General features: G+C 39.6%; 1 pseudogene; it reads right to left on the minus strand.

The window, feature by feature from the left end:
* Positions 1-3,841: 3,841 nt before the first annotated feature.
* Positions 3,842-4,725, minus strand: LOC130874613 (40S ribosomal protein S2-like; annotated as a pseudogene).
* Between the last annotated feature and the right edge of the window lie 9,935 nt (positions 4,726-14,660).

A 14,660-nucleotide genomic window follows, 5' to 3' on the forward strand; every position in this document is an offset into this window, starting at 1 on the left:
CACTACAAGATCTAGAATAAAAGTGTATGTCTTCCCACCTCAAGATCTGGATTAAAGGTTAGTATCATTCCACCTCAAGATATGGATCAAAAGCCTGTGTCTTCCAGCCTCAAGATCTGGATCACAGGCATGTTATCCTCCTGCCTCAAAATCCAGATCACGTGTTTGTTCTCCATCTTTGGATTGTAGTTCATTCTGTATATAGTTAAGTTGACAACAAAGACTAGCCATTACAGCAGTCAAGCATAGATAATTATTAGGAATGCACTGATTCAAGAACCTTGGTCTCAAAAGCGAGTCCAATATTATGGCTGTCTTTATCAGGTACCACATCAGTTACATGCTGCCTAGTGTTGAAAATTCTTTTTGCATTTTATTGTATGATCATAGCGCTGAAAGTTATGTACTGAGAAAAAGTTACTTATGAATTATTATAAATGGAAGAAATATTGGTTACTAGTGCAGTTGTAGAAGTTTTGTGAATTATTGGGGACAAATTATAAGCTTCATGTTTTCTATTGACTGTTGCTTTCAGCAGTATAAAAATGGCACAGTGCCATTTGCACAGAAGACCTCTCTGGGAATTCCAAGTACCTATGATTCCAACTCTTATCATGGATTAAACCACAAAATACTAACACTGAAAGCAAATATTATATACAGTTCCCTACATACCAATTACTCTTCTGAGTCCACTGTTGGAAATAAATGAATCTCTTTATTTTAGAATCAGAGTCACTGAGGTATAGAAAGATAATTCATTCCAGTTCACACAGGTCTTATATTTGTGGAGCTGGGATACAGACCCATCTACTTATCACCCAGAGTGCCTTAGTTAGGGTTTTTATCACTGTAAAGAGACACCATGACCATGGCAACTCTTATAAAGGAAAAACATATGATTGAGATGGTTTACATTTTCAGAGGTTCAGTACATTATCATCATGGTGGAACATGGTAGCATGTAGGCAAACATGGTGATAGAGAGATAGTTGAGATTGCTATATCTTATGCAGGCAAGAAGATGTGAACTGAGACACTGGGAGTTGCTTGACCATATATGAGACTTCAAAGTCCACCTCCACAGTGACCCAACAAGACCACACACCTACTCCAACAAGACCACACCTCCTAATAGTGCCACACCCTCTGGGGCCAGTTTCTTTCAAACCACCACATTCCACTCCATGGTCCCCAAAGGCTTGTAGCCATATCATCATGTAAAAATGCATTCAGTCCAAGTTCAAATGTCCCCATAGTTTATTACAGTCTTAAATTAATTTAAAAGTTTAAAGTTCAAAGTCTCTTCTGAGATTCACACCATCTTTTAACCGTAATCACCTGTAAAATACATATAAAAAAGCAGGTCACATACTTTTAACATATAATGGCATAGGATATACATTGTCAATCCAAAACATAGGGAAGGGATCATAGTGAGGAGATAGTGGACCAAAGGAGGACTAATAATCAGCTGGGCAGACTCTAAACTCTGCATACTCTTGTCTGATGTCAAAATGCTCATCAGATCTCCAATTCCTTTAATCTCTGTGGTCTATAGCACGCTTCTTCCTCTTGAACTTGTTTTACTTCCTGTCAGCAGCTCTCCTTGGCAGTTGTTCCATTGCTCTGGTATTTTGTGGTCTCCAAGGCCGTTCTGGCTTCATTATCACAGCTTCATGCAATGGCCTCTCTAGGCCTCCATTCAGAAACACCCCTCATATATGATTGGCCTCAGCAGCTTTTCTTAGTTGCAGAGGGAGATTCCATAATTCCTTCTATCCTTGAAGCCGAAACGACATGGTTGAATGTGCCAAGTTCTCTGCGTACTGGGGCTGGAACATGGCTCTCTCTTCAAATTATATCTTACCAACTTTCTGTTTTTGACTGTTACCTTTACTGCTTATGCTTGGCTGTTCTAAAACTTTCTCTGTAGACCAGGCTGGCCTTGAGCTCAGAGATCTTTTAATTACATCTTCACCAGCTTTCTGTTTTTGATATTTCCCTTCACTGCCTTAGTCTGGCTATTCTGGAACTTGCTCTGTAGACCAGACTGGCTTCAAAGTCACAGAGATCCACTAGCCTCTGCCTCTGGAGTGCTCGTATTAAAGACATGCACTACCACTGCGTTGCTATAAGCTTTTCTTTAATTCCTTTTCACAGGTTGGAAATTTAGCTGGGTGGGACCTTGCCCTGAAGTCACCACTCCTTTATTTCATTTCTTAATCTGTTTATCTCCTTGAACACAAGATTTAACCCTATTCCATTTTATGGTGTTCTTTTCTCCTCAAATATTTTTTCTTGCTCAACTTGCTCCTTTTCATTATATCTTCATTAGAGTCAACACTAGTAATCATACAGCATAGTCTATACTAGGCTGTTTTGAGATTTCTTTTGCCAAGGGAATTAATCTAAAACTCACCACTTGCCGGGCAGTGGTGGCGCACGCCTTTAATCCCAGCACTTGGGAGGCAGAGGCAGGTGGATCTCTGTGAGTTCGAGACCAGCCTGGTCTACAAGAGCTAGTTCCGGGACAGGCTCCAAAACCACAGAGAAACCCTGTCTTGAAAAAAAAAAAAAAAAAAATAAAACTCACCACTTTAACCTCTGGCAAACTTTTCAGTCAAGGGCAAAAGCAGCCACATTCTTCACCAAAATATCACAAAAATAATTTCTAGGCAATATACTAAAATTCTTCCCCTCTGAAACCTCTTTAGACAGCCTCCCACTGTTCAAACCACTCCATGCTGTGTGGAATAATCCTTCTGTACACTGAAGATGTTGCTCTCATTGTTAATAAAAAGCTAATTTGCTAATAGCTAGGCAGGATTTTTAGGGCAGAGAGAATGCTGGGAAGAAGAAGGGCAAAGTCAGAGGCATCACCAGTGAGATACAAAGAGGAAAATGGAGTTGCAAGATGAAAGAGGGGTAATGCCATATGACATAATGTAGACTAATATAAATGGGTTAATTTAAGTTGTAAGAGCTAATTTATAATAAGCCTCAGCTATTGGATGAGCATTTATAATTAATATTAAATCTCTGAGTGGTTATTCGGGAGTGGCTGCTGGGACACAGAAAAACTCTGCTTACACTGTGCTCCGACTGGTATTAGCCATTAAGCACCACTTAAAGCATCTCTAACACAAACTCCTCAAGTCCAAACTTCTCTGAAATTCCTCTAAACAAAAGCATGGCCAGACCTTTCACAGAAACACTCTAATCCCTTGTACCAACTTCTATTTTAGTTAGGGGTTCTATTGCTGTGAAGAAACACCATGACCACAGCAACTCTTATAAAGGAAAAACATTCAGTTAGGGTAGCTTACATTTTTAGAGGTTTTGTCCATTGTCATCATGGTGGGATATGGTGACTTGCAGGAAGTCATGGTCTTGGAGAGGGAACTGAGTGTGTTACATCTTATGCAGACAACAGGATTTGAATGGAGACACTTGAGCACAGACAAGACCTCAAAGCCTGCCTCCAAAGTGACCCAGTTCCTCCAACAAGACCACACCTATTCCAAAAAGGCCACATCTCCTAATAGTACCACTCTCTTTGGGGGCCATTTTCTTTCAAATAACCACACAGAATATCATGTTAAGTTTTTTTTTTTTTTTTTTTTTTTTTTTTTTGGTTTTTTTGAGACAGGGTTTCTCTGTGGCTTTAGAGCCTGTCCTGGAACTAGCTCTGTAGACCAGGCTGGTCTCGAACTCACAGAGATCTGCCTGCCTCTGCCTCCCAAGTGCTGGGATTAAAGGCGTGCGCCACCATTGCCCGGCGTTAATTTTTTTTTTAAACAGACTTAATTCACTTTTATTTTCCTTGTATAAAAAACCCTTATGTGGTGGCCACAGCTGGAGCCTGGGTCCTCTGAACAGAGATTCTGGTGTGGGTTTTCACAAGATGGTCAGTGAATTCCTGATGAGGAGACTTGGTGAACACAGTCTCTTTCCAGAGGTCGGGGGTCAGGTAGCTGTAAGTCTTAGAGATGGCATCAAAGGTGGCCTTGGCAAAGTTGCCCAGGGTGGCAGTGCAGCCCCTGACTGATGTGTAGCAGTCATCAGTGCCAGCCATCATCAGCAGCTTCTTGGGCACAGGAGCGGAGACTATGCCAGTGCCTCTGGGGGCAGGGATGAGACGCACCAGCACAGAACCACAGCGGCCTGTCACTTTGCAAGGAACAGTGTGGGGCTTGCCAATCTTGTTCCCCCAGTAGCCTCTCCGCACAGGGACAATGGAAAGCTTGGCCAAGATGATGGCCCCTCGGATGGTAGTGGCTACCTCCTTGGAGCACTTGACACCGAGACCTACGTGACCATTGTAGTCCCCAATAGCGACAAAAGCCTTGAACCTGGTCTGCTGGCCTGCCCTAGTCTGCTTCTGCACGGGCATGATCCTCAGAACCTCATCCTTTAGGGATGCTCCCAGGAAAAAGTCAATAATCTCGGACTCCTTAACGGGCAGGGAGAGCAGGTAGATCTCCTCTAGAGACTTGATTTTCATGTCCTTAACCAGGCGGCCCAGCTTGGTGACGGGAATCCACTCCTTGTCTTCAGCTTTACCTCCGCGAGCCCTGCGGCCTCGTCCTCGGCCACAGCCTCGACCACGGCCACGGGGCCCCTCAGACCGCTGTCGAATCCTCTGCGGAAGCCGCCACGGCCTCCTAATCCTGGCCCCCCGGGGCCTCTGGGCCCTCCCGCTGCACCGGCATCATCCGCCATTTGGTGTTTCCAGAAGAAGAAGAAAGTATCATGTTAATTTTTATCATCATTGGTTTACTTTGATTACTCCTCTACATGAATTTTTCAAATGATCATCTTTGAGGTGGTATTGAAATATAAGCAAATTCCTCACAGAGGGAATTTCTGGGTTTCCTCCCATTTTGTTATTTTTCTCCATTTGAATATCTGACAAAATATAATTTAAAAACAAGGGTCATGTGATTCTATTGTAGAGCAGAGGCCATTAACTTTTCAGCAGGAAAGTGGGTTGTATCATTGTAGGTTTCATAGGCACAAGGTTTTTGTTCCAACAATTCTGTTCTCTTTCTGTACGGCATGGACACTCCCACTAACAACGGATGAATGAGGAGTGGTTGCAGCTGTTTTGGCTAGAATTTTAGATGAAAATAGGCGATGGATAGATGTGTTCTGGATGACTACAATAGGCTTCTTTGATTTCTTTTTGTTTTTGTTTCAGGAAGCACAGTTGCAGGAAGACCGACAGCGAGAAGGCATCCTGAATTCTTCAAGAGTGGAATATCAGCTATGGAAGTATGACTTAAAGCCACAAGCATAATACCGCAAGTGTTTATAAATCTTATCAGCAGTATAGTAAGGAAATTATGTCAGTTGTGGTAATAAACACAGACGCATTAAGCCAGAGAGACTTTTCACTTTATCTTAAATGCAATGCCTAATTTAAGGCTGGGATATAAGTCAGTGTTATGGTGCATAATTCACGTGGGCAAGAACCTGGATGCTATCATCTTTCTGCTTTTCAGTTTTTCTAAATTTCATTATTAAGAATTGAGAATAATTAGTTCTTATGTAAAATGTCTTTAGGCTAGAAGTTGAGTGTTTCAAGTTAGAAGATTCAGTAAAGAACCAAGCAAAAGAAATCGAAGAGATTGAGAATAAACTATTAAGAGAAGATTTGGTAAGTTAGTGTACTTTTCATTTCTGCCACCATGAAGAAAAAAACCCCCAGTGTTACTTGATAACATTTATTTATGTGTTCGGGGTGATAATACGTGTGATGATGCAAGCCATCTTGACTTAACAGAAGAACTTGATTGAATTCATAGACTTAATTATTTGTACAGTACAGTCTGACTAGAGGAGATTCTAACAGCTGAAACCCAACATTTTGCACACTTCTCTCTGTGTTTATCTATCCATTCTTCTACCAAGGGACATTGGAGCTGTTTCTACCTTTTGCCAGTTGTAACACTACTCTAGAGGGACATGGATATGCTGTTCTTTGTTTGAGGCTCTTTACTATTTTACAAAATACAGCTCTGTTAGTATTTTATTTTTCTTAGAATACTAAGTAGTCATTTGATGTAGTGTTAAGAATCTCCCTTGTAGTCTAGCCTTTCAGGAGTGCTTTAAAAACAAATAGATTCTAATTTGTATTTAATTAAGAACCAGTACTTGTTCATTAAGCAAACACTTCCCCCAATAAAGTTTATTTTTCTCTAGACATAAAAGAAAGGTGATACAAAATGTTTGTAGAAATGGCTGCTTGGTGCAATTGGGCCTTACAGAGAAACGTGGTACCATTCGTATTGAAGGTGAAGAATCTAATCTTTTCATTCATTTGTGCTTATTATCCTTACAATGACATGACACTGCAATCTCAGAAAAGATAGAGATAATTCAGGATGCCATTTAATGGTATATAATGAAAATAATATTTATGTTTATTAATCAGAATAGAATTCTCATATATTCATTTATAGAAATTCTTATAACAATGGGCTGGAAAGCTAATTCAGCGGTTCGGACACTTGTTGAGGATTTAAGTTTAGTTCTCAGTACCCGTGTTCTGTTGATGTAGCTGGTAGGAAATTAACCTAGGTTTTCTGCAAGAGCGTCAAGGGCCCTTAACCACTGAGCCATCTCTTCAGCCCCAGGATAGAGACCTTTAAAAGGTCTTGATGACCTTCAATTTTTTTTATTGGAGTTATATGATTGAAAATCAGATTTTAGTATAAAAAGCGGTGGTGAGTGATTAAAAACAGATTTGTAGATGAGAGCCTGTCTTGAACAGGCTGATAAAAACTAGAATATGATGAAGTTAATTCAACTATTGTGTGACTTCTGATAAGTCCCCAACAGCAGTCAAATGATTCTAAGTGTAGCTTGGTAAAACAATGAACTTACTGAAGTTACTCACAGGAATATTGGTGACTCAGAGTTAGAGGCACCATTGAGAAGTGAACGCCAGCACAGGGATAACTTACAAACTTCATTCCTGGAGCTCACTGCACAGTCAGATCCACTGCAGAGTCTCCTCTCCCCAACAGTTGTCTACACCTTGATAACATTGTGGAGAGGCCTTGTGACTTTCGTAAATTTTGGAGTTTTATGAGTCTTGTAGGTTTTGTTAACTTCCTGAATCTTATCAGTTTCTTACTCCCTCCTTGAAGGAATGTTTCAATCCTAAGGAAACAGGCACAGAACAAGTGTCTAAGTTACTTTTCAAATGTTTGAAAACGCACCATGACTAAGGGCACTTATAAAAAGATAAAATTTGAGGGGGTTGCTTAGAGTTTCAGAGGGTTACTCAATAATTCAGGCAGGGATGAAGGTAACAGGCAGGAAGGCATGGTACTGAGGCATTTAACCAAAAGCAGCAGGCAGAGAACAGAAAGACTGGGCTTGAAACTTCAAAGCCCACCACCAGCTCCTCCCATAAGGCTGCACCTCCCAATTCTTCCTAAACAGTTCCACCAACAGGGGGCTAAACATTCAAATATGTTAGCCTACAGAGGTCATTCTCATTCAAACCACCACAACAGATAAGATAGAGAAGACTTAGAGAAACATAGAAAAAATAGGAACTCTTTGGCTAGTGCATACAAGAATGAGAATTTTATTCATCCCAAAGTCAAGTGATAATGAAAAATGTAATAGAAATAAAGTAAGTACATTCTAAAGTTATCTTCATAAAGTATGATTTAAGCACCTTAGAATATCTAGAACTATTAATGAACATTCTATAGCATCTTTCAAAAATTTTATTTGTGTGTATGTGCATTTAGCTTATATATATATATACATATATGTGTATTTATATGTTGGTGCACTACGTGCATAGTTAACAGAGCTTGTGAGTCACCATGTGGGTGCTGGAAATCAAGCCTGGGTCTTCTGGAAGAGTACTCAGTGTTCTTAACCTCCCAGATATCTCTCCTGCCCCATACAACATCTTAATCACTCAACCATCTAAATACTCTTTACAGAATTTTATTAGCATTTATTTATTTTTCTTATTAAAGAAAGCATTTAACTCAGGACTTGTTTACAATTTCTGAGGGTTAGTTCACTACCATCATGGCAGAGAGCAGGGTGGCACACTGGCAGACATGGTACTGGAGAAGTAGCTGAGAATTGTACATCTTGATCCCCAGGCAGCAGCAGGAAAAGACAGTGACACACTGGCCAGGCTTGAGCACCTAGAATCTCAAAGGCCACCTCTAGAGACACACCGCCATTAAGGCCACACCTCCTAATCTGTCTCTGATAAGTCACCAGCTGGGGACTAAGCGTACCTTTATGAGCCTATAAGGACTAATCCCATTCAAACCACTGAATGACACACCCTTAGTTATACTGAACCTGTCTAAAATCAACCCCCAAACTAGAAACCTACAGTCTCTTTAGTAGCTTGAAGCTCTGCATCAGTTGTCCCCCATCTAATGCCTAGCAAGGATAGAAGAGAAAACTTAGGACTAGCACAGGAGTTTATGACTGTCAGGTCAGGTATCTGTGAATGCTGCTTACAGGTTTACTGGTGTTCATGCATAACGAATTCTACTTCGTTGTCCTGCCTTTTCTCCTGTCAGCTTCCAAATACTCAAAACCTCTGTTTTAGCAAATATATCCATTAGTTTAACTTCTATGACAAAGGTGTACATCAATGTATTCTATTTTAACAGACGTCACTGTTTGAATTCTGTCCTAGATGGCATTTTATAAATCGTTTCTAATGTATATTGCTCATAAACTCATGAGAAGTACTATTTTAAGAAACAAGGTTGAGTCCTTAGGTAGTTAAAAAAAACCTACTTATAAATATTTTGTCAAAGATTGTAGACAAAAAGAAACAACAAAATAAACTTATTCAGTCGACACAATCTCTGGCATGTGCTTTGGAAGAAGAGAAGGAGAAAACGGAAGAATCAGAAAAGGAATTACACAGGTAAGAGCTTAATATTTCAGATCATTTTAGTCATTCAGCAGTTGATTTAACTTTAGCTTACTGACTATCTAAATAGAAATTAATAGTGTATCTACCATTTCACAACAAAATTACTGTGTTTTAAATGTACTTCAGAAACTCAGGGCAATGTGAAATATTTTTTGAGTGCCGAAATATCATTATCATTCTTTTTTTTAAAAATATTTATTTATTTATTTATTTATTATGTATACAATATTCTTTCTGCGTGTATGCCTGCAGGCCAGAAGAGGGCACCAGACCTCATTACAGATGGTTGTGAGCCACCATGTGGTTGCTGGGAATTGAACTCAGGACCTTTGGAAGAGCAGGCAGTGCTCTTAACCACTGAGCCATTTCTCCAGCCCCATCATTATCATTCTTTAATGGCTTTGACATTAGTAATAACAATACTTTTGGTGTAACTGTCACTGCACCGTTTCTTTTCTACCTTGAATTTATGTATCTGAAGTTTTTTTTTTTTGCGTTATATTTCCCCTTTTTTGGGAATATCCTTACCTCAATTTTCAGACCTGCTCACATCTAAAATTCTGTCTTGCCTGTTTTTTTTTCCCAGCAAAATTACAATTACATTGATCATATTTACTTTTTCTACCTCTTTCTCATTTTCAGTTATAAAAATAGACTGGGTAATTAAACTCATTTGAACTAGTATTTTCCATATTCACTATATCTATCTACCTTTCTTTCTTTCTTTCTTTCTTTCTTTCTTTCTTTCTTTCTTTCTTTCTTTCTTTCTTTCTGTATCCTTAAACCTTAGCTTGTTACCTATATGCATGCCAATAAATATAGATATTTTTCCGCACTGTTTCACCTCTGAAAACATAACCCCAAATTGCTTCTTGAAGTCATTTTTTTTTTATCAGGTACTTGATCATAGCAATAAGAAAAGTAATACAGAAAAATGGAATCAAGGAAGAGGGCTGTTGTGATAAACTTATGTTGTTTTCAAGTCCTTGGAACCAATTTGTTTGGAAAATGTAGAAGAATTTGGAGCTGCAGGCTAGCATGCTTGTAATCAGAATGTGGCAGGCCATTCTGGGGGCAGTTGGATAAAGATTCTAAAAGAAATGTAGTCACAAAGTTTAGGAAGAGAAAACAAGGACTTTATTGGGGATTGGACTAGAAGCCATTCATTTTGTGGTCTGGCAAAGAATTTGCCTACCTTCTGCCCATTTCCCAAAAATTTGAGTGAGGAATAGTTCGAAATTAATGTACTCATTTGTTTGGCAGCAGAAATGTAAAGACACTATAGCATTCTCAGGCTGTGCCATGGTTCCTGTTTGCTGCTCTTATCTAGGTTCACAATGATAGATAGATAGATAGATAGATAGATAGATAGATAGATAGATAGAAGTGAGATAGCCAGCAGAACAGAACGATGTGGAAAAAAAGTACATTTCAATGAGGAATGTAGTGTAAGTTTAACTTGAAGATGAGGCCAGTATGGAGAAAGCATCTGTCACTGCAAAGCAGTTTAGCAAAATTAATGAGGAACCTCACACTTTGTATTGGCATAATAGGAAAGAGACCTTGAGGATGAGACTCTGCTCATCGAAGGCCCAAGCTCATAAAATTGCAAATTCATTTGAAATGAGAGAGACTGAAATCAATAATGCCTTTGAGGGGCTTCCCTGCCTAAAAACAATTGCCTAGGGAATTTTCTCAGTTTAGATTCGAAGGCATTCAGCAGCCACTACAGCTGTGGCAGAGAAGGTCAGAACATATCTCAGATGGACAACACCATACCCATGGTGCTAGTTTTTCATGTGTGCAAAACTTAAAAATTACAGGGTCATGAAGGTTTTCACTAGGGGCCTAGGAAGCTTCTGAGGTCAGGCAATGAGGCAGGGGCAAGTTCCACACAGGAGATTTTGAGAAGTAACTGCATGAAGCTATGATGGAGAAGCCTAAGCTGTAGTGGAGATCATAGGATGCTGGATATATCAGAACCATGGGATGTTCAACAATGAAAACTACAGGGACATGGTGGAGCACATTTAAGAGGGAGGTTACTTGTCCTATAGGCAGAAGAGAATGAGGACTATGGGTGTCTATCCAAGGCTCTTGGAACTCAGACAATTATGTCATGATCCCCAGAAGCCAGGCAGGTGGCTGAAGTGTTGGTTTTTGCCTGTTCTGTTCAAGCTTGACATTGCTCTGACCTTTCCTTGCTATGCCTTCATCCCTTCCTTTTGGAATAGCAATGTTTATTTAGTGCAATTGTATATTGGAATTATGTAGCTTAGATTTTGATTTTACAGAGGCTACAGTTAAGAGATTGCCTTAGAGACTCAGAAGAGACTTTGAATGTTTGACTTTTGAACAGTGTTAGAGCTGTTAAGATTTTGGAGAATTGTTACAGATGAAATACTTTTGTTTTGCATTAAGAGATGCCCATGAGCAAGATAGAGTACTGTGATTTTAGAGTAGTGTGAAGCCAGGTGTGATGGCACATGCCTTTAATCCTAGCTCTTGGGAAAGAGAGGCAGGAAGACCTCTGCGAGTTTGAGGCCAGCCTGGTCTCCAAAGAGACTTCCAGGACAACTAGGGCTGTTACACAGAGAAACCCTGTCTTGAAAAACCAAAAAAGCTGTATTTGGGTTTCAAGTTGATAAGTGATGGACTTATAATAATCTTAATTTTCAATTTGACTGGATTTAAAATCAACTAAGAGACACATTTCTGGCATCTGTGAAGGTGTTCCAGAAATGTCTAACTGAGGAGGAAAGATCTACCCTGAATATGGGTGACATCGCCTCATGGGCTAGAATTCTGGATTAAATAAAATGTGAAAAAGAGATTCAGTTGAATACCAGCATTCATCTCTTCCCCAACTACTGACTCAACACGAAATGACCTGCCTATCACCATGGTGAGAGCAGCTATGATCACCATGACTTCCCCATTAGGAAGGGTGGGTGCTACCTTAAAACTGTAAGCCAGAATGACCCTTCACTCATTGCTTTTGTCAGATATTTTGTTATAGTGTGAGAAAAGTAACCAGTACAGTAGTAAAAATGAACTTGTGTTTCCCAAACAATTCTGTGTGTTCATCTTGTCACGTTCATCTGTCAAACTAATCATAAATTTTTTTTCTCATAAGCCACAACTGGTCAAATGCAGAGATAAGAAATCTTGGGGGTGCCTGTCCCCAATTAATGCATTTATAACATGACCCCTGCACTCAGGGAACATTGTGGAAGAGGGGTCAAAATATTGTAAGAGACAAAGGACCAGGAAATCTGCTGCAAAATAGTTCCTTCTAAAATAAATACATAAAGTGAATATACCATGGGGGACAGAGATGGCTCTGAGAGGAGTTGTGGGGTAGAGTATGGGGAGGGGACATGATTAAGATACATTACATGTGGGCTGAGGATGCCTGAGTGTTAAGGGTACTTGTTACTTTTCCAGAGGACCAGGGTTTGATTCCTAGCAGCCACATGGCAGCTCACAACTATCTGTCCCAGGAGATCCAATACCCTCTTATGGCCTCTGTATGCACCAGGTACACACATGTGGTACATATACATACATGCAAGCAAAAACACCCATGGGCATACCATAAAAATAAAAAAATAAAATGCAGTGTATGAAATTCTCCAAGAATATATATGGAGTGGTTTGAAAGAAAATGGCCCCCAAAGGGAGTGGCACTATTAGGAGGTGTGGCTTTGTTGGAGTGGGTATGGTTTTGTTGGAGGAAGTTTGTTACTGTTGGAGCAGGCTTTGAGGTTTCCTGTATATATTAATTTTCATCAGAATACTTTCCAGTAATTTTAGATTGTCCAAATAAGACAGGCAGATACTTTATAAACTGCTTTCTTTACTATCTGCTTAAATATTATTTAAGTGCTTACAGTTAAAATTTCACATGCTAATCTTTGTTCTTACAGATTTATGGAAGTATTAAAAGTAATAAGAAAAAAGTTAAATGAGTGTGAAAATAGAGAATTACATTTCTATGAAGATATGCAAAGCAGAACATTCGAAATGCTAAGACATGAGGTAATTTTAAATCAGTTTCAAGACCTAAAAGCTTTCAATTTGAGGAAACATTAAGTCTCTAAATTCTTTGTTCATTAAGTATGTGAAAATAAAAAATGTTTATTATTATTAATGTGTATGTAGATAGTGTGTGTTTGTGTGTATGTACATGCATGCTCCGTGGAGGTTGGACGACACCTTTGTGGAGTCAATTCTCTCTTACCACATTTATATGGATTTTGAGATTACACTGAGGTTGTAAGCTTGCATGTAAGTGCCCTTAGAGGTTACATCAGCTATCGTATACTGTATTGGGTGAGTGAGAAGGTGTCAGTGCACACCTCTGGGTCCACCTTTACAAGAGCCCCTCAAATAGCTTGTCCAGGTTTTTATCTTATCTAGATTTGTGAAAAGTCAGAGCATGCATTGACTAGATTAAAGCAGTTAGGCAGGGTTCATTAGTAACAACAACAACAACAACAACAACAACAACAACAATAATAATTCTGCCAAGTGAGTTCACCTCTAGTCTAGGGTACTAGAACCAATCTATGTCACATAAGCAAAATTACTTTTCCTCTCAAAGTAGTCACTCCAACAAGGGTGATGTTAACCATGTCTGTTTCATCTCCCTAGCAGATATTCTTTCTTGTATATGGCCTATTTGCCTAGCCTAATGTTCTGGACCTTAATGAGGCTGTTGTTCGACTAACTTGGTGTTCATGGAAAAGTAGGGCTTATGAAAACTGTTTCCACATGCTGCTCTCTTTCTGGTATCATCTGCAAGCCCCTCAATGAGCCATGTTTGTAAATTTGCGGTTCTTTTCTTTCCTCTTTCTGCTCATTTCATCCATGTTTCCTAACACTGTTTTTACTTCTCATGATTCCTGTCCTCTATGTTTTTGTCTTAGATGCAATTCATTTCCTCCACCTTCCCAAAATGACTGTTTTCACCACTCAGGGACTGCGAAATGGGGTCCTGGGAATCTGCCTTCCTAAGAAGCTCTCCAAGTAATTCAGATGCCAGTAAAATGGGAGAACTTGTTTTTGAGGCCCATTTTGGAAATGTTGCTTTGCCTTTCATGGCTTTTCCAAGTTTGCCCCACTAGTTTGCACTGTCTGAATAGGAGACCTGGGAGGAAGAGGCTGAACTAAATAAACTGTAACCTTTGACTCCTACCTACAGACACAGGGAATTGTCAAAGTGAATTTGACACTGACTCCAATTATGGCTTAACCATCTTGGCCAGGTAACTTGGGAAAGCTAACAACAGAAAGAAATATCAAAGGAATGAAGGGAAGAAGGAAGGGAGAAGGAAGAGAAAGGAGCTCCAGGAAGGTACCAATGAGCTAGTTAAGCGAGCTCTTCTTTTCCCAGTGATTTATTAACTCCTTAGAGTATTTAACACATAGTGATATGTACACTTGTAATCCAAGCACCCAGAAGACCAAGGCAATAGGATTGCCACCAATTAGAATAAGACCTTGTTTCATTATCAACAAAATAAATGTAAAATGCAGGTCCTCTGGATAAAGATCCTAGGAACAGTATTTTCCTGACAGGTAACATGTTTTCCAGTGTAGGTCTAGGCTTAAGGTCTGAAGTCCGCAGACATCCTGTGGAAAGGAATCCAAGATACTCATTTTCCAGGAAATGAGCTAACCTTCAGCAACTTGAAATGTGATATGTAAGTGAGCC

This window comes from Chionomys nivalis, chromosome 5 (assembly GCF_950005125.1).
Source record: "Chionomys nivalis chromosome 5, mChiNiv1.1, whole genome shotgun sequence".
Lineage (NCBI taxonomy): Eukaryota > Metazoa > Chordata > Mammalia > Rodentia > Cricetidae > Chionomys > Chionomys nivalis.